This window comes from Chlorocebus sabaeus, chromosome 14 (assembly GCF_047675955.1).
Source record: "Chlorocebus sabaeus isolate Y175 chromosome 14, mChlSab1.0.hap1, whole genome shotgun sequence".
In the NCBI taxonomy this organism is placed as follows: domain Eukaryota; kingdom Metazoa; phylum Chordata; class Mammalia; order Primates; family Cercopithecidae; genus Chlorocebus; species Chlorocebus sabaeus.
In genome coordinates, this window is record NC_132917.1 from 58674980 (window position 1) to 58696277 (window position 21298).

General features: G+C 39.6%; 1 long non-coding RNA gene across 1 annotated transcript in view; it reads left to right on the forward strand.

Moving 5' to 3' along the window:
- Positions 1-966: 966 nt before the first annotated feature.
- The window catches only part of LOC103220217 (uncharacterized), a 184660-nt gene continuing 164328 nt past the window's right edge, over positions 967-21298 (forward strand). Inside the window, exon 1 of the long non-coding RNA XR_005243345.2 lies at positions 967-1121. This is a non-coding gene — a long non-coding RNA (uncharacterized lncRNA). The remainder of the gene's footprint in view (positions 1122-21298) is intronic.

Sequence of the window (21298 nt, forward strand, 5' to 3'; positions counted from 1 at the left end):
AAAAAAAAGAAAGAAAGAAAGAAAAGAAAAAAAGAAAGGAGAAAATGGAAAGGACAAAAGTATAGGCTGGTGCCATTTATTCAAGTCTTCTCATAGGTGTTGACTTTACCTGAGCATACACATTGGATTATCTACCTCATTAGCTTTCTTCTAACGAAACCCAGAGCCACTTTCCTGAAATGGAAAGGTCCTTTTCTAGAGTGGACTCAGACTGTTAAGCAGAGGAAGTGTGTGAGGCTGGACTCCACTGCTGATTGGAGTGATGTGGCTTCATTTTGCAGTAATATTGCTCTGCTATTGAAAAATGACGTCAGTATTCTTCCAAGTGCATTTCATTCTACCACGTGTGCCTTCATAAACATGTCCAATCGCGTGATGGAGGTCAACAACAGTGTAGGGTTTAGAAATTGTTGCTTAGAAATCACACTCACTTAAATACCTGAATCTGTCCATCAGCCATGCCATAGCTTATTCCAAGCCTGTGCAGAAGAGTGATTTGCAGTCTCCTTGCTTTTCATTTCAAGTAGCATCACTCACTTTAAGCCAGATATTCAGGCCTCTTCAGAAACCTCCAGGGTGAAGGACAAGTAAGAAGAAGCTGATCAAATCTTTCACAACTGTGGCCAGCTACATCTACTCCTGCATTAAACTCAGTACATCTTTCTTTGGTGTTTTATTTCAAAATCACATATTCTTCCTTTTACGTGACAAATAATAGAGATTTTGCCACACAGTTTCAGGATCCAGATGGCTCTTTTGTGGTTCTATACATTTAATTGATCACTATCCAGGTTGAAGTCTGAGCCAGAATGTCTGGGATGCAAGAAGAGGACATAATGTTTATTTTTGCCAGTGCTTCTTTGAGTTATCTTCTCTCATCTTCTATAAACTCAGGTTGCATAACTACATTCTGTTTTTTTTTTTTTTTTCTTTTTCACTTACAGGGACTTACCAATTTGGGCTTTGTCCAGGAGCTGAAAACTGATTACAAATATGAAACAGATTTCACTACAGGACTTGAACTCTACATTAAAAAACAATGAGCTTCCCAAAATAATTGAAAAAGATCTTCACCCAAGAGTAGCTGCAATGTGAATGGCAGGATATGAAGAAAGTAAAAGGTAAATTTTGTATGAAAACATCTTTTCTTTATGGCCAGATATGTAGAAAATATTCATATGGCTTTAAAGTAGCATTCTTTCTCAGATAAAGGTCAGAGGATGGAGGATATTTTATATAATCAGTAAAAACAGCTGAATGATCCAGGCTATCCTGGGCCTATCTGTCTAGCTATCAATTATAGAAATATTGCAGAATGCTAGATTCTTTCTACAAACGCTATTTTGGAGGACTGGGCTTGCTTAGTAAAAGAAACATCCTCCACAAAAAGCATCCATGGGAACATTTGATAATTTATTGTGCTTCAGAAATTCTGGTGCACCATCTTGAAAACCTACCTCCTGATTACAAAGGATCAAATAAGGAGCAAAAGGCAATAAAGCTTTTAAATCCTTTTTATCTTGATGTTTGAAGACAAAATATAAAGAAAGTGGATTGGACTTCCCAGAATATAAAAAGATCATCTGGATTAGGTACTTGCCATCTTAGCCTTTTTCAGTATGAAAAGACGGAAAAATGAATATGTGCATGTGTGTGTGTTTATACATACACATACACACATACAATGTGTGCGCATATATATATATTTACACATGCAGTTAATACCTCAGTCTCAGTTGTTTCTCTCCTCTGGCCTATTAAATCATTTCTGGCTTCATCTTTTCTGTCCTGCCTGGAAGGGCCTATGAGTTGCCAGATTCATTCTGGGACTTGTATGAAACAGAATCTGAAGAACTGGGAAAGAATAGAAGGAACAAAAGCCATGGTGACCTACTCTCATGAGGAAAGCAGTGAGTTTGGAATGTAGCAATGAAAGACATTCAATCCTCCAGAATAAAAAAACAGAATGGGGGTGAGGTGACTGATACCTGAGGTGTAAGTGTGGAGAGATTCCAGTGAGTGAGGATGTGGTATGAGAATTCTAGGAGATGGTGGGAATGATTTGGGGAGAGATGATGGAGTTTGAACAGTGAGCATGTGAGCTCACAGAGTGAGCTATTCAGAAAAGCAGGGTATTAGAAAATGAGAGATGATGGGAGGTATTAATAGTAATTGCCATGGACTGTATTTTTGGCTTTCCTTTATTTCTTCAATGAATGAGTAAAGGATAGAATTCCCCAATTTTCAATGAAATGTCACTTCAGGTCTGAACACATGGGTGCAGCCTTTGATAAGGTTTCACCCACAAAGCAACCATCTTACTGGGTACTCTGGCAATGGGATTCTTTTTAAAAGAAATCATAGTGTCTTCTCAATGCCCAAGCTTCTGCTTGACCACTGGTTTTCCAGTTCTCTTCATATGGCCTAGTTTTATAAAGTACAGAGCTAAGAAGGAGCTGCCCTCAGCTTTAGCCTTGGAGGAATCACTAACTAGTTGCAGGACCCCAAGTCATTCATCTAAATTAATGATGTGCACTAATTAGGGATATGGGACTAGGGAGTCACAGGTTTTGCACAGGCTATTTAACCTTCTTCAGGCATTGTTTCCTGTATCTATATAGTTGGGACATTAGAAGAATCTCCCTTGTGGGTTTTTTTTTTTTTTTAATGAAATATTGTATGCAACACTTCACAGTGCTAAGCTCAACAAATATTAGCCACCATGGTTACAGCTGCTAGTATTATTATTGGTGGTGGCAGCAATGTTAATCACTGGCCCTCAGTTTCCTCATCTTTAAAATGAAAGGATAAGATAAAACTTCCTCTCTGCTCCCTTCCAGCTCTAAAAATACTTTCCATAATTCCTGAGTTGAAGAACACCTCCCACAAGAAACAGGCAACGGGCCACGAGACAACTCGTTTTCACCCTAAGTCTCTTACAAATATTCAGGTTATTTTAAAACGCCACTCCCTGGAGAGGGCCCAAGATTTCATTTAACATGAGCTTTGCCAATTTCAGTATCTTGCTCAGTACTACTTGCATACTTGTATTACTGAATAAGAAAAAGGGTTGGGTTTTTTTCTCTTTCCATCTATCACTGAACCTACTTGAACTACTTATAATTTATTCTGTAGGTATGGTGACACTAGTCAGTAGTTCTGCCATTTACAAAAAAAAGGTAGATATTCTCAAAAGTATATTTTCCTTTTCCTTTTTTTCCTCCACCCTCTTTTTCCTCTTTTTTTTTTTTTTTTTAAAGACGATATTAAAACCCCAGTTCTTCTGTGAGAGGAAACAGACCATCTCTTTGAAAGACTTTTAGGCTATTTTTGCTCTTTCTTTGATTTGCTTGGTAGCATCTCGGCCACAGGAATACAATACTGATAGAGTTGTTGATTGGTCCTAGAATATATCACAGCCCCTAAATACATGAAATTAAAAAAAGAAAAAAGAAATCAACATGGTTCTGAAAGGAAGGTAGTTAAAATTCAGAAAGAGATATTCTTTAATTAACTTAATAAAATTACTAATGGAAGCATTTTAACTGCTAAATTTAATTTACTTGTCAAGATATCAGGCTACAAAGAGGAGGGAAGAGTAGGAACTCTGCTTCCCATTATGATGTTCTCTATTATAGAATAAATTTGCTTAAAATGAAATATATCACCAAAAGCCATCAATGACATCTTAATTTGGAACAGCCAGTTGAAAAGTAATTAGACTATGAAGCAATCAGTTCTAGTAAATCAGTGTTTCCCTTTACATAAACATACATTTTTTTTTTCCTATTTATATACAGGAAAGACTAGACTTTCAGGTAGTAGGCAGGCAAAGAAGCTGATTCTTTTGGCTGTCGGTGTTTCTACTTTACATTACCAAGCTGTCAAAACAAAATGTTTTATGATAGGATTAAAAAATGTATAAGCATCTGATTTGATTTAGTGTTTATATTTATATGTTGAACTGAGGAGAGTTTGCTTATCATAGGGGTTTAAAAGATTTACATTTGTCTGCTTCTTACTTCCAAAATGCTTTCCAGATCCACAGGCAGCCCTGACACCTTACTTCAATGAATGAAGCCCAGTCAAAAATCAAACAAGAGCTCTGCTTCTCCCTGCAGGGCCTCTCCTAACTTACATAAATAAACGGAGAGAATGTGGTTGCTAATGAGACATGGTTTGAGACTGAGGTGGGAGTGGTTAAAATTATCCTTTTGTTTAGCAACCGAAAATTCACCATTAGGAATTTCTCGCATTGTAACTGACCTTCCTAAAAGTGTGTTTATTTGCTTATTGTTATGAAAAGCTAATAAGGGACAAGGGTAAAACAGAAATAATGCATATTTAATTTGATTATAAAAAGTTAGCACAATTTGGCAAAGAGATATCAAAAATTCAAGTATCAAACTACTTTATAGTAGGAAACACTTTCTGTATGTATCTTTTCCGATCACCTTCATACCCCATGAAGAAGAGTTTTCAACTTCAATTTACAGACACGGAAATGGAGGCCCAGAGAGGTTAAGTGTTTTGTGGAGGCAGTGGAGGTAGTTAATGGAAGAACTGGGGCTAGAATTAGGGCTTCTGGGCCCCTGATACTCTTTCCACAACATCTGCTTCTGATGATGGAATCCCATCTGTTATATGCTGAGGGGAAGAGGTGTGAGAAAAATAACTAGAGGAGCTATCAATCACTCAGCAAAATATTTATGAAGGACGTCGTTCAGATATTAGGGGCGTCACCATTGTCACCAGCTCCGAAAAATCAGAGAGGATGATGAATTATGCCAAAGAGAACATTAGCTCATAAGGTAGAGACTATCTTGCAAGGATATACTTTTGTTAGTATGTATTATTTCCAGCGGGAGAGAATGGTGTGAGAGAGGAAAATAAAGGATAATTTTATAGGGAGTGAAAATAAGCTACACCTTGTGATTAAGAGAGAAATGTGGGAAGTCTCTGAAACCCAGTTCTAGGATCTGCCAGCATGAAAATCACTTAACAGTATGCAAATGACCTGGGCCTAATAGAGTAAATCATGTCCATCCCGCCCGCAGCCTATTTAGAAATGTGGTCATTGATAACGACACTACAAAGTACTATTCCTCACTGGAAGACATGAGATTGGAAGGAAATCTAATATGGATGATGCAAGGGGAGTAAGTATTAAGACTGGCAATTGTAAATAGGTGTGAAGTAAACTAAAACAATATAATTAAAGTATAAAAGCCTCTATTGCACTGTCAAAGTGAGAGAACTGGGCAGAACACAGGGACTGCAGGGCCCTTCTCCCTCTAGGAATCTAGTGAAAAGACAGTCTGTTGTCCACCGTGGCTCCTCAAGATCCGTGTGTAACAGGACAATTTCCCTGAGAGTGGAGACTATATGGCAAGAACTATATAAAAATAGACACAACAACTTAAAGTTACTAAGGAAAAGATAAGGAGTGCAAAAGTGGGCAATAAGATATAGCTAGTAAAAGAGATTAAATGGAGTAAGGAGGTCTTTTATAAATGTATCAGGGAAAAAAAGTGATCCTCAAGAGAAAAAGACTACTGAATAAGTAAGGGAAGGGTGTGAAATTAATGATGGCTGAGATATTGACTTCCTGCTGTAAGTCAGTTTTTAAGAGAAAAATGAGAAGAAAATCTGGACAGCTAGAAGGCAATAATGTCTTTTAAAAATAAGTATTGACAAAGAGGATGGGAGGAAATTTAGAAAAAAATTAAGTATTGTGGCATATACCGATTGTAAGTTTCAGATAATATGCTTCCTAGGGAATTAGATTCCCTGCCTGTGAACAATACACAGACATGGAAGAAGGACAATACAAACTAGAGAGATGTCAGAAGTTCTTCAAAACAAATGTGTTTCATATAACAGGAAAATAAGGGTTGGGGCAGATTGGGAAGGCAGACATAGGACAGGCTCTCTAAGTGTTGTGTAAATTTGTGGCATATTTAGTCATGGCTATGTGGCAATTGCAGTTTTTAGAAAAGTGGTGAAAACTTTCTTCTTGTATTCAGTAAGAAAGGAAATAAGTTGGATACCCCATACAACTAATATGTATTATAGATACTTTAAAAGTATGATAGAGAGTTACTGTTTTATGGGAAAAAGTAGAAGAATGATGCAGTCCTTAAATATTACATAAGCATTGAAATATTGATTTAAATAGCTACATAAAATTGGAAAATTCAGGGCGTGGTGGAAAAAAAATCACCCGAAAGAAAATTTCAGATCCTAATAAAATTTCCAGACTAAATTCTCAAAATCCAACCAGTTAATAGGAAACTACTAATTGCTTGGGAATAATCATTTAGGGAAAGTTTTGTTGACATTAGGCAATATATTTGTGTGGGATAAAAATGCAGGTATAAGTGTTAGAGTTTTACAGAGAGAATGGTTTATTGACAGTGAATTCTTAAGATAGTGTCTTAGAATATTTGCCCCTGAACATTTTCCTCAGCATTCCTACGTGATAGGCTGTCTCAGTTGACAGAGTGTAGTTAGTGAAGCTCAGTGGCTTCTTGGTTTCTCTGACTTTTCATATTCTCTTTTCTTCTCACAAGGTCCTCTTCAATAATTAAAATCATCTGAGATTTGTGGTATACCACTCCTTTGACACACTGGTCCTATGCTCTGCAAGGAACCTACAGCTCCTGCCCTGAACCAGCTTACAGTCAATCATAAGTCAAATCCGCATTTGCGGTTCCTTGCTAGTTGAGTGCCCCAGGCACAATGAGGGAAGAATATAAAAGGATGAAGTTCTAGGGAAAGACTGGTGGCAGAGGTGAGACTCAGCCTCCTCCCTGAAGAATGTGTGGAATTAAGACACACAGAACAAAGTGAGGAGAGAGCAGTTCATCAGTGCAAAAGTCTACAGGCAGAGAAGTGCATCTGCATGAGGGGATGGTGGTTTGATCTTTTCTGTTGGAGCAGACCCTTAGAAGGCGGCAGGGTGCAACTGTGATGTGGTAGGGCTGTTTGGGGAACTGAAGACCTGGACATGAATCAGGGCTCTGACTTTTGGGAAAGCCATTTTCTCTGTCTAATGTTCATAGTCTCCATTTGTAAAATGGGGTTCGTTACTCTCCTCCGTGGCCTGCCCTCAGAGGCTCTGAACATGTTACAGGTGCATGGCTGAAGTGGCCATGCCATCTGCTTCCTTCTTTATACCCAGCCTCTGCTTGGCTTTCACAGGGGTTATATTCCTAAGCAGTTACTTTTGTGCCTAGTGCCATTTTATTCCCTGACATGTTGCAATTAAGCAATTATTTTTAACTAATTGTTTAATATTTCTTTCAAGGTTTCTAAAGCAGTTTAAATGTTTTGTGCTAATGTTTCGTATTTTATAGCAATCAACTCAAAGAGAGATGGAAAGAGGATAACCTGCTTTCCAGTTGGGTTGTGACCGTGCTGTGAAGATGGGGAATTTATGTTGAGAAAAAGAGAAATTCCATTCTAACCATGGAATAACAGAGACGATTTCTGACTAGAATAGTAGCAGATTGTGAGTAAAAGGTGGGCACTGCTGATTCTTTTACATAAATCAGACCCCAAGTCCAATAAAAGAGTGTCAGCTCTCGTCACTAAAGAGTGGTTTGTGAACACTATTGAAGGAGGGCAGGAGGGATGGAGAGATGAAGGAAAAGGAAGAAAGGAAGTGAAAGAAGGGAGGAAGGAAGGTGGGAAAAAAAAAAAAGCATAGGAATGCACCTGCTTTTTAACAACCTATTTTGAAGCAATGTCTATCATTTTGCATAATTGGCCACAGGAAACAGAGACCTTCATTTCATGGTTCCTTTCTCTTTTTTTCTGTTGCTCTTCTCCACAGAACTTCTATTGAAGACAACTTTATTAAAAAATATATGAAAAGTATTGATACATTTGATACATTATTTTTTGTTTCCATTAGTAGTTTTACACATGGAATATTCTCTTTGAGGGTTTTTTTCATTTGTTTGTTTGTTTTTTAATTTTTTGAGACAAGGTCTTGCTGTGTTGCCCAGGCTGGGGTGCAATGGCATGATCTTAGCTCACTGCAACCTCAACCTTCTGGGCTCAAGAAATCCTCCTGCCTTAGCATCCTGAGTAGCTGGGACCACAGGAACATTCCATCACACCCAGCTAATTTTTTAAATTTTTTGGAGCGATAGAGGGGTCTCGCTCTGCCATCCAGGCTGGTCTTGAACTCTCAAGCTCATGTGATCCTCCTGCTTCAGCCTCCCAAAGTGCTAGGATTACAGGTGTGAGCCACTGTGCCTAACCCTTTGAAGTGTTCAATGTCTTAATTTCTGTACTTCAGGACTTGATCCCTGACTTCAGGAAATCAAAGTAGAATATGCACCAATGTATATTTAGGCAGAACTGAAAACTACCTGACTAAAATCTTAGATGCGAATATGTAATAGTTAATAGTGAAAGTGCCCTCTTAGTTGTAACTAAAGTTCTTATGAATAAATCAAGTTATTTTTCTCTTCTGGTTATTATACAGTATTTTAAAGAGATTATCGCATCTTTTCAGAGTACTTTAGCTAACGTATTGTTCAATGGGCATGAGGAATAATGGATACAACAAACAATATATAATAAAATGTGTGCAATAAATAATATATAATAAGCAGTAAACATGAGAACGCTACATATCAAAACTATGAGACTCAGCCAATGCTATATTCAGAGGTGAAGTAATAGCCTTAAATATTTTATTTCTTTCAGGGAATAAAGAAAGGATAACTACAAAGGAATTAAAAGTAAAACTCTCAAAATGTAAATAAACATAAAATAACCAGGAAGAAAGTACTAAAGATACAAACAGAAATGAGAAATGTAAAGATAGTAAAAATGATGAATCAATCTCTGAGTATAAGGAAAATCTATTTTATTTTAAATTTCACTTTAATCATATATTTATCATATAAATTATGTATTATATATTTGTATTTATAATATGTGGTCTGTATAATATATAATAATGTTATTAACTTATTTATTTTATCAGTTATTTTATTAATTGGTGAAACCTTGCCAATAACAATAAAGGGAGGGGATACCAAAAACAAAATTAGAAATGGGAGCATGAGTTTTAGAGTAGATTCAAGGATAATAAAAATTATAAGATAATTGTGTCCTTATATGCCAGTATGTTTGAAACCTCAGTGAAATGAAAATATTTTGGAAAAATATAAATTGACAAAATTATCTGACAATAATTGGAAAGGAATAACTGACATGGTATCCAATGACAAAGTTAGGTAACTTTTAAATAAGATATCAAAAGTGGTTAAAGTGTTAAAAATATTACCTCTAAAACAAAGCAAATCCTGGGATCTTCAAAGACCAATTAATTTTAAATTATTCCTAAATATAGACAAATATTGAAAACTGCCAAATTCATTTTATGATGTTAGCATCACTCTGATACCAAAAAAACAAGAAAGATAGTAATATAATAAGATTTAAAAATCTACAGACCTCTTCCACTTATATATAATTATAGAAATATAAAATAAAATAACTAAACTGTTTATAATATGAAGAGTCTTGCCATCATGGTAGGTAGGCTCAGGATACATTTGGAAAGAGGTGAGGAGGTCATTGCATTTTTTTATCCTTCATTAGAAGAGGACTCACTCCTGGAAAAGTGGCAGGCAGGTGGAGTACCTTAATCAACTCTGACAAAATAGATGATCACAGAACCAATTAGATAGAATGTGTTTTCAGGAAATGATTTGATTCTGGATATTTTTACTGGAATATAGGAACTAGGGTTAAAGTCAAGAAACAGTCATGCTTCATTTTGTATCACTTACACTATTTTCAAAGTAATCATTTCACAGAACAATTATAAATCAGTGTTCTGCATTAAATCCTCAATATAAGCAGGCTAGTGCTACACCCTCTTTGAACATGGTTCAAAGAGGTAAAATTAATTGTTAGTTGCCCATAAATTTCATGCATAGTGGCCCCCTCAGTATATTTGTTAGTGATCTGGCTCATTCTTCTCTTTCCACCCTGTGTCATATCCATTTATAAGGTCTCTATCTCTCTCTTTCCCTCTCGTTCTCTCTTTTTCTCTCTCTTTTGCTTCCCCTCCCACCCCACTCATTCTTTGTATTGTTTGGGAAGTTTGGTGAGCAGGCTTTTGTCAAAAGAAACCTGAATGGCACCCTCCTAGAGAGGAAAAAGCTGCCTTTAAATGCCATTCTTAATTTATGGATAAGAGCTGCTACGGTACCTATGTGAGGTTCCCACGAGAGTTTACTAAATGTGTCTCTGCCAATACCAGTGACCGAAAGAGACCTTCCATTAACTTGTGAATTAGCCAAATGGGACAGAGCTTAATCTAATATGTGTTATTTCATTTTCTAGGTTACTTGTTTTAAAGGAAATAAAGTATACTCATAGGCTGTCTAAAACCGTCCTGGGAGATGTGCATGGAAGGACTCCATCTAAACAGTATTGGCTTCTGATAAAGCTGGGTGCATGCCTGAGGGCCCAATTTAGCTTGGTGGATGCCTTTCTCACAGTAGGCAAAGCAAGTTCCTAACTCCAAAGAGCTTTGAGAGAAATTGCACATTAGTGAAAATGATGAGCGCTTGCATTGGAATTCTAAGATACTGTGGATAAAGGGGCTTTTTTCTCTACCGATAGCTCTGCCAATACTAACTTAAATTCTACTTGGAGGTGGCATTCCTCTCAGTAGCAAATTTCTTCTCTTTGGCCTGGTATGACCAGCACTATGAACAGTCTAGCCATCATTAGAAGCAGATTGGAAACTGATGAACTGGAGCTAAAGGCTTCTGAGGAGGTAGAGTGGTACAGTGGAAGGATAATCAAACTCACTGGCTGGAGACCAAGTGTTTTTCCCAGATCATTCATTAATCAGCTGGGTAGTGTTCAGCGTAACTCCCCCTGTGCCTCAGTATCTTTATCTTTCAAGTGGGGATAATATTTACCCTGTATATTTTCACAGGACCATTATATTGATCAAATGAGGTAATAAATATGAAAATGTTTTGCAAACTACAAAACACTAGACAAATTTAAGTGATTTTGAGTGTGATATGGCATATGGAATAGTCCAACAGGTTACTGAGTTCTTGTAGGTATCTTGGCAATGTCTTCTTGACTCTCTAGGATTTTCATGAAAGCAAAATTTGCTAAACAGAGCTAGATACATGCAGCTCTCTCTCTTTTTATAGCCAGCCTTCCCAACTGCCAACCCTATTCATAGGACTTAGGAATGTGCCAAGGTTAGAAGATTCAGACATGGGGTGTGAGCCATAACTTCTAAATCAGTTTTGGAAGGATGCCAGACCATCAGTTTAGAAAAGTGATTTGAGTGTCTTCCTAAGGACAAAGAAATACTTAGAGAGTCTATCTTTCAAGAACATGTTATTGAAACTTGGAATAAAGAGTTTTAAAACGTGAGAACACTAGTATTAAAGGCACTCTAAACCAATTACAGTGTATTTACTTGGATTTCAATGGAGGGGATACCCTTTTTATTATTTGTAAGTCTGAAGAACATTAGAAACACTTCACTGAAGACAATATAATATCCAAATATGAAGTAGGCTGTTGTTTGTCCATTTAATCCACTTTCTTGCTTTTACCTTCTTCGTGAAGGCAGAAGAGCACTTATGTGTTTTTAGAATGCACGATGTACACTCAGTAGGCAGGGTACTTTTGGAGAGTTTGCACCCTTTGTCTCCTGGAAAAAAACATATTATATTGTACTTCCCTTACCCTGGGGTTCCATGAAGATGCTGTGTTTGGATAGGGTCCACAATAGGGACAGGTTTGTAACCTTGAACCCTTAGCACAGAAAGGCCTAGTTGTTTCACAGGGCTTAGGACTCATTCTACATACATCAGGGGGAGCTTCCTTAAGACCATGGATGGAAACCATAGAGGCCCAAAGGAAATTTGTGTTCAGAGATGCCCAGTATTTTAAATATGTGTTGTTAACAATGCATTGACTACTTTCAGCTAACAAAACAGCCTCTGCATTTTAGTGCCCTTTAGCCAGAGGATGGTAATTAAACAGAGAGAATATCCAGTTTTTCCTGGTAGGTTCACTGTTTGGGTTTAAAATAAGTTTGGGGACCCTATGGTGCATTGTTGAGTCTCTGTATGTCCTTATACACATCAAACTATGGGGTTTTCCTCATGCCAGCCACAAATGCCTAGTTGGATGGGCTTTTTATTTGGCTCCTATTTTTCTTCCTGTTGTGGAAGTCTCTCCTCCTGCTTAGACAGGCTCTGACAATCTGTCATGCCCATAGAATGGTTCTTGGTGCTTTCCTATTTTAGGCCAACTTTCTGAGCCTTGCATGTCACAGTGGTACTTGGGTTCTCCTTCAGTGTGATGGACACATTCGCCTCATCAACACTTGAGTTGAGTCTTGGGACTAAGTCTTCTGGGTCTCGCTCTGTAGACTAGCTCCTCAGAGACTGCAATGAGATGGAGTGGGTTTCTTCCAGGCCTTCTGAGACTCTCCTGGTTCTCTCCCTCACACCAACTGCCCCTTCTCAGTGCAATGCCAAGAACAAGAGCTTCCCCATCAGCTAGTTGTACATTTTATTCCTACCTCTACCATTACTACTTCCTGTGACCTTAAGCCAATTACTTCACACTCTTGTAGCAAGATATCTTTCTACCTTCTTAGGCCGGAAGGGTAACTGCTCTAACACAGAGATTCCCCCAATTATATTGACTTAAACCCAATAAAACAGAGGGGCCAAATTGGTTCCAAGTCAGTAGAGGGCATTCCTGTTCCATGAAGACATTCAAAGACCCCAACTGACAGAAGCTCTGCCATCAGCAACATGTGGTTTCCAAGGTCACAATGCATCAGTGGCTTCAGGTGACAGAAAGGGAAGTTCCCATGGGGAATCTGCACTGTCTTCTTGAGGCCCTGGCCCAGAAGTGGCACAATCACTTTCTTTCACACTCTGTTGGCAAACATGAGTCATAAAACCATGCAGGAGTTGAGGTGGGAAGCTGAGAAATCTACTTCCCAACAACAACTCCGAAGTATGGAAGGAGGAACAGAAACTGTGTTGCATAGCTGCCTCTGCCATATACCAGGCTGGGTTACTTAGGTTATTATCAAATGTGGTAGTTATGAGTGTGGGCTGATTTTGAATGGTCCTCTGCCAGTCACTAGTTTTGTGATGATGAACAAGTAATTTAAACAATCTAGGCTTCAGTTTTTTATCTTTAAATGGCGGCAGTTTAGTACCTATCTGACAGAATTATTGTGAGGAGCGAGTGAGTTAAGTCATGTGGAGAACTTAGGACAGAACGTGACACCTATAACTACTCAATGAATGTTAGTGGCTTTTATTTCTCACTCAACCCATTTTGAGATCCTGTTAAGACTCAAGATTGAGTCTTATGGCAGAATGAGATATTTATTTCCTTTGTGATGGCTTTTGAAACAGAGTGCTTCTGTACTTAATGGTGGCTTTAATAATAACAATGCCTACTTCTTGAGGTCATAAACAATCTAAAATTTCAAACACAGATTCAAGGAAAGAGACAGAGACAGAAATGAGCTGAGGGGGAATAGAGAGACTCACCATCGGCCTGGCTGGATCTTTCTTGTATCTGTGTTGCAGTGGAGATTCTTTCTATCCAGCCTTCCTTCTTTCTCCCTCTGTTTCACAAGGTCAGACTTATGGCATGGTCTGAAGGCTCGCTCTGCCTTCTCCAGCTCTCTCCCCTTCAGCCTTGACAGGCACTTCCTCGTTAAATCTCTCACACATTTAATCCCATCCTGGCATCTGCATCTCAGAGAACCCAAACTAATACACAAAATAAATATTTCACATGTATGTACTCAACATAAAGTGAGGCTGTGCCCTGTTGTCCTAACTCAAACCACAAGAAACTAACTCTCCAATTTTTTTATAACTTTACTTAAAGCTCGTGCAGATACTTTGTTTATGTGGGCACTGGCCAGTTTTCTATACCACTTATCGCTACCTTTCTCAGATTATAGCCTATAAAACATATGAAAAAAGATGGAAAAACCTGCCATACAGCTAGACGAGATGCTTTTGGAGCATAAAAAAGTGTGATCTTGGGCAGGAAGCGCCTCTGCAGGGCAGCACAGGGATGTGCTGGAGGACATGCTGCTGGCTCCTCTGTGGCTCTGTGTTTTGAGGAACAGCAAGTGAGTACATGCCTGGCACTATGACAGGTACTGGGACTACAGAAGCAAGGTCCACCCTGCCTTCAGAGTGCTTACAGGCTGGCCGGGCATGAACAGCTAAACAGAAAGTTGCAATTCCACCTGGTGAATGCTACGATAGGATGGCGTATTAGTCAGGGTTCTCTAAAGGGACAGAACTAATAGGATAGATGAATATATGAAGAAGAAGACTTTAGTAGGATCTCTGACTCACATAATCACATGGTGACATCCACAACAGGCTCTCTGCAAGCTGAGGAGCCAGGATGCCAGTCCCCAAACCTCAAAAGTAGGGAAGCCCATTGTGCAGCCTTTACTCTGTGGCTGAAGGCCCAAGAGGCCCTGGCATATCACTGGTGTTAAGTCCAAGAGTCCAAAAGCTGAAGAACTTAGAGTCCGATGTTTGAGGACAGGAAGCATCCAGCACGGGAGAAAGATGGAGGCCAGAAGACTCAGCAAGTCTAGTCCTTCCACATTCTTCTGCGTGCTTTATTCTAGCTGCACTGGCAGTCAATTAGGTTGCCCCCCCTGCCGCCCCCCCGCCACCCGCCCCCCCGATTGAGGGTGGGTCTGCCTCTCCCAGTCCACTGACTCAAATGTTAATCTCTTTTGGCAACACCCTCACAGACACACCCAGAAACAGTACTGTGCAGCGTTCAATCCAATCAAGTTGGCACTCAATATTAACCATCACAGATGGCTGCCTAGGAAAGGTGAAAACTGAGCTGCATTGCAGAGGTGAAGTCAAAGTTGCCCAGAGGCAGACGGGAGGGAAAGGACACTCCAGGTGTAAAAGCATCTGGTGTCTGGGTTTGAGGCAATGACAGCATGGAGAAAATCTAGTCATTCTGCCTGTGGGGCCAATGGAGCTTGTGGGGATAGATGGGGACCTGGGCAGGAAACACCTTTTTCTGTTCTCCAAGAGTGAGAATTCTGACAACTGCTGTAATATAATGGGGTTGATACCATCATGGGGGCTCATGGAGCATGTTGCTATTATCATTGCTATTATCTCTTAAAACAACAACATGCATTCATCAGCAATGACTTAATGAAAATCGTAATAAATGGAGAAAATAAATACATTTTTTAAACTTTCAAACAGCACCTCTTGGTAACTCACTTTGCTGCTTTCTTTTATTTTCTGAAAATACATCCATTAAGCCTCAAGAGATAAGATATGGTGCAGGGTACATGGGTAGATACTAGCATCTTAGACTTTGTTAATGATTTTACATGCAACTAATCCTTTAAACCAATTAATAAAATCATGCTGTCAGCCACACACGTGCCCCTCTAGCCTTTACCAGTGTATATGAAAGAGTCCTGCTTCTTTATTCCCACCTCTTCTCCTGCTCTTCCTTTTCTTCTCCTTCCCTTATCTTCTTCCTGCTTCTTAGTCAGCCTTCCTCCCAGCCAGGCTCTGAATAGGCAGTTTCCAGTTGGTGCCCCTGCGGGTATGGAAAGGCTCTTGGCTCTGCCTGTGCTTTCCTCAGGCCAGACAATTTGACCACACTTGGCTACCACCCTCTGAACCCTTGATTTTCAGTGCCGCATGGGGTACCTGGAAACATGAACCTGGATGACCTCCCCTCCCACATCATGGACGTGCCCTACCCATAATACTTCTCCCTATCTTCCAGTTTCTGAGAACAGCCTGCCCTCATCCCAGTTCTTTGAGAGATCACCTAATATGTAGTTCAGCGTAGCAGCTATGGAAGCCTAGTTGCCTGTAGCTACCCAATGATATAGATACATTTCAGACTCTTCTGTGGCCTTTTTTGGGTCAGTCAACACAGAACAGCTTCTAAAGGTTTCCTGTAGGAATGTACTGCTGTAAGACTGCCCCAAACAAGGGACTCAAATCTTTCAAGTTAAATCAGCCTCATTAGGCAAACGCAGAGGTATAAAAAGCTCTGTTTACAGTCAAAAAACAGAGATCGTTGGTTTTATCAGTGACATGCTTTTAAAATAGCAGACATATTTTGTGTAAAAATATTGTTTCACTTCCACTCAGCTTTTCCAGGAATGTGTGTGTTACGCAAAACAAGACACACCTGTATAGTCTCTGAAGGGTGCAGGTCCTATCTGCTGCTTCGTTCTCTCACTACTGAAAATAAATGTGTTAAAGACTTGCCACATATAGGGATATTTTATTTTAAGCTAATTGGATACAAATAATTTTAATTTGGGTTATGATCCAGATGAAACTGTAAATGAACTTTTATTTTAAGCCAAATCTATCTAAGTGGCCCCACCAAATTTTTTTCTGCCATTGAAGAGCATGCTCCTTCTCACCCTTTTGGATTCTGCTAGCACAGATATTCTTTAAAAAACAGGTAGGCTTCTCCCATCTATGTGGTTCTTCTTTGTCTGCCAGGTGCTGTTGAAGGGCAAAGGGCATTTGAAAGCATTGGTCTTCACATAATGCTACCACCTTGCTCTTAGCTTCTTCCATCACCACATGAAAGTTGCGGTTAAAAAACACACATCAAAGAGCAAGTCCCATTGAAAAGGCGAGAGCTGCCTGCTGAGCTGGCATTCAGAGCCTGGCTTTTGTTTCAGTGGCGACTCTGACTGTCTTCCAGCGAGTTTCCTGTTAACTCTGGTGTGGGTTCTGACTCGCTCTTGATGATATTGGAGTGTGTGTTTGTGGCACTCACTTTTAATCAGTGCATTTGAGTTTCTGAAGCAAGAACTTCTTTCTCCAGCAGGTTGAAACTTTTGAATGGAAACATCATGTTTGGACAGATATGTGCTTAACTTGGGGATGTACGTTTTAAATCTGGGTCCTCAAACCTACCATCAATTTTAGGAAGGGAGGTTTGGAGCTTTTTTCCCCCCATTTATTTCTTGTTTGATAAAAATGTCCATCTTTTTGAGGGAGAGAGGCTGCCATGAAGGAGAAGGAGTTATGTGGGAATTATGGCAAGAAGCTGCTCTCTGGCTGTCTGCATCCAACTCAGTTCCCCTGTCTTGCCCTGACCTCCTGTTTTGCCTGTACACCAGAGGGTGTGAGAGACTGACTCTCAACTAGCCCAGCCACTGATTTGCAACCAGTGGGCACCTGCTGCAAGTTCTGAAGGTTGGGCTGAAGTGGGAAGTGCATGATCCACAGAGATTTACAAGTCTCTGATAACTTCATGCATATCTTTTATGAGATTGCCTGACCATCCATAACTGGTTAACAGGACCCTCACCTACTACTATATCCTTGCCAATAGACTGCCATTTATTGTACATCAATACCCAGGATTCCAGGGCACCATTTGCTTAAGTGGCAGCCAGACCAACATTAGGCCCAGCTGTGAATGAGACAAAACATATCTTCCCCAACTTGCTCTTTGTCCTCTCTTACTTTCCTCCTACTCCATCATCTCATTGACTTTTAGACCCTTTTCACTCCATAAATAACAAAAGTTCATGGAGCTCTGTGGTGAGCTTAGCTTGGTTAATGTTTTCCACACTTGTTCTACAGAGAGCCTTTTACCCAGTCCCTACCCTCTGCTCCAAGCAGAGCAGTGCTTCCATTCTTATGTGTTTTTATATATTGAACACAAATTAAAGGTTTACTTAAGGAAAGAAATCTACTGCTAGAATGTCTTTGAAATCTACCTCTTCTATTTAAACACACTCATCCTACAGATGAGGAAAATAACTTCCAGGGTGGGATCAGGGCTCAGAACATGATATCCCAAAATATAATACCTTGACATGCTGAGTATTTTTGAGCTGAAGAAGACAGGAGAGCCTCTGAAGCAAGACGGTCTCTCTGACCTTCTCCTGCTCTTCTGTCTCCAACTCCTCTTACTCCCCCAGAGCAAACCATAAAACCTAGAAGGATCACTCTCTGACCTACCTCCTCTGAAAGTTGATCATCAGACCCTCATGCGACAGGTATCCTGCCCTATACCTGGAGGGAAGGAGTACTACCACAGAGGGGCCAGAAAGAATCGGAGCAGACAGGCCTTGCTGGGTTTTCCTGCCTTAGTCTATTACCATTAGATTATACCCTTTTAACCAATTATGTTTTCTACAACTATCTGTGTTTTCTTTCAAACTTAACATAAAAACATGCAGTTTTCCCTGGGTCTTTTCGTCTGCATTTCTGAAGGCTCCTGGTTTCACATAAAACATTAATAAATACATTTGTTATGCTTTTCTCTTGCTGACACATCTTTTGTTATAGGAGTGTTGGCTGTGACTGCTGTGATGGGTAAGGTAAAGGTTTACCTCTTTGCCCCTATAGTGGTTATGGTACTTAAACAAGTTAATTTGGTGGCTGAGCCTGAATTAGAACTCAGATTTCCCTAGTCATCCTCCTGGGCATTTTCATTCATATCACCCTATATAAAATATGTGTTCTCCTTGGGGCTTATACATTTTGAAAGGAGTCAAAATTTAGGTTCATATTCAATGATAGACTTTAGCAAACTCTACAAATGAGTTTTAGTCATAAGCCACAGATGGAGGGTTCATGTGCTTGCATGTGCAATGGTGGCCTTAAAATCCTCCCAGAGATTGAAATTGCAACATATCTGCTGGCCTCTTGCTCTATCCTCAAGGGTGGCAACCCCGGTGCTTCCTTTACCTTTCTGTGGCAGGAATCACAAGGATTTGCCATGCTGGCTAATGTCCCTGTTGTCTTCTATGAGAAGTTCTAATCAGAAATAGCTTCTGTCTGCAGTCGTTATTATGCCTTATGAGAAAATTCAGGGGCCATGTTCTAGAATGAGTAACATGAACAGGAATGAAGTTCTCCATAAGGTCTCAAGTTGAATCCATGATATCACATTGCACCCACTCTATGCAAAGCTTCTCTGGGATTTCCACAAAAATTTCCACCATCTAAATCTCATTTGCATTCCTTTCTTAATTGATTCCGAACCAGCCCTCATTCCCTTAGTGATACCTCCATAAAACAACTTATTTCCACTCTTGAATAGCCACGCTAACAAGAATGGGTGCTTTCTACCTGTGGAAGAAAAAGTATCATTCCAATTTAAACTGGATTTGCAGCCCACGTTGTAGAAAGACATTCTACTTTCTTGAGTAATTGAGGTGCTCTTTTGAGATTTTTGTTGCCATTCCTAAGGTGAACTGTGCACTTAAAGATCTTGCTATACATTTGTGTAATGCTTTATCAATTTATAGAGCATTATGAAATGCATTATTTTGTTGAATTCTTGATATGGTTTGGTACTGTGTCCCCACCAAAATCTCATCTTGAATTCTACTTCCATGATTCCCATGTGCTGTGGAAGGGACCTGGTGGGAGATAATCGAATCACGGGGGTGGTTTTCCCCATACTATTCTTGTGATAGTGAATAAATCTCACGAGATCTGATAGTTTTGTAAAGGGGGTTCCGCTTTCGCTTCTCTCTCATTCTCTCTTGCCACTGCTATGTGAGAAGTGCCTTTGCCTTCCGCCGTGATTGTGAAGCCTCCCCGGTCACATGGAACTGAGTTCATTAAACCTACTTTCCTTCCCAGTCTCAGGTATTACTTTATCAGCAGTGTAAAAATGGACTAATACAATTCTAAAAGCCAAACTGCCAGGTAGTTGAAGCAGGTGGAGCCAGGATACTGAGGGTTGGAAAGGGAAATCACCTTTCAAGAGGGAACCCATGTTTTCTGACTCCTCAATACCAAGCTCCACATGCTTGGGAAGCAGTCACTTGCTGGAGAACTTGGGAAGGAGATATACTTGCTAGTAGTTACATGAAAACTGTAGTTATTGCACTGTTCCCAGTATCCGGCAGGACGCAAGAGAGTTGGAGTTGGCTTTCCTTCCATACAACCCTTAACCAGCAAAGCATCCCCACAGTCCCTTACTCTCATCACCCAGGTGCCATTTCCCTTCCACTTCAACCCTACCTTCCCTAATTTTCTGACCTCCTACCTTATGAACTCTTGATTTTAGAATGGTGTGATGGTAGTACACCCTTTGGGGGCTGATGCTGATGTGCACATTTGCCTGATTGCCTGCCTGTATTTTCATTCATGCATTTATTTAAAAATATCTAATCAGTTTCTACTGTGTACCAGGCACTGTGTAGCAGGAAGAAGATGGAGATACAATGTTGAACAAAACAGACATGGTTTCTGCCCCCATGGAGCTTGCAATCCTGAGGGTGAGGGGAAGATATTCTATTACTCAAAGGTTTTGCTTGTAGGCAATAGACTCTAAAATTGGTTAACTAGAGCAGAAATGGAATTTATAAATTCTCACAGCACCAATGGGATCTTAATAACCAAATTAAAATTCATAAATAGGCAAGCTCTAAAGGAAGCTTGGTAGCAGGGCCACATAGCCAAGGCCCCGCTGCAGGAACAGTCTAGTTATACTTGTCACTGCCACTGCTGTCCTGGAAATTTGGTGCCCTTGCAGCTTCATTCTCATGACTGTCACCCTGAATAGTTTCTCAATTTTCTCTTTGTTTCGCTTTATGTCCTTAAGATTAAAAATCTCAAATAAGAATGTTAGATTGTTTGAGTCTACATTCTAGCTACACGCAGTATCAAAAGGGTAACTGGGTCCTTCCCTTTCTGTAGTGGGAGGTGAAGCTTTTCTCTTCAACAGCACACCCCTGAGTTTATTCCTTAAGCACTTGGTTCTCTTGCAATTGTGAAGGGCCATGTGAATCATGATAAATTTTAAAATCTTATACTAAGGGGAATGCGTGGCCAGTGAAGTGTTTCAAGGTTGAAAGTAATGTGGTCAGTTTACATTTGCAAAAGAAATTTCAGGTAGCATTATGGTAAGTCTGGAACAGAAACCAGATAGCAACATGCTTTCCACAAAAATTTTAAACCAACTAAATGATTTATATTTGAATTATAACTTGTAAAATTAAACTAATTCATGCATATTATAATAATTTGGGGTAATTTATGCTAGATAGTGTAACACCCCCAAACTCTCACTGGCTTATTTTCTTATTCACATAAAGTCCCGTGCAGATGTTGTTAGTTAACAAGTGGTCTTCAAAATAGTTCTTCAAGGACCCAGGTTCTTTGCATCTGATGGATCCATCATCCCTTCTGGCCTTCAATTCTTTTTGCTAGAAACTTAGTATTTGATCAGGGAT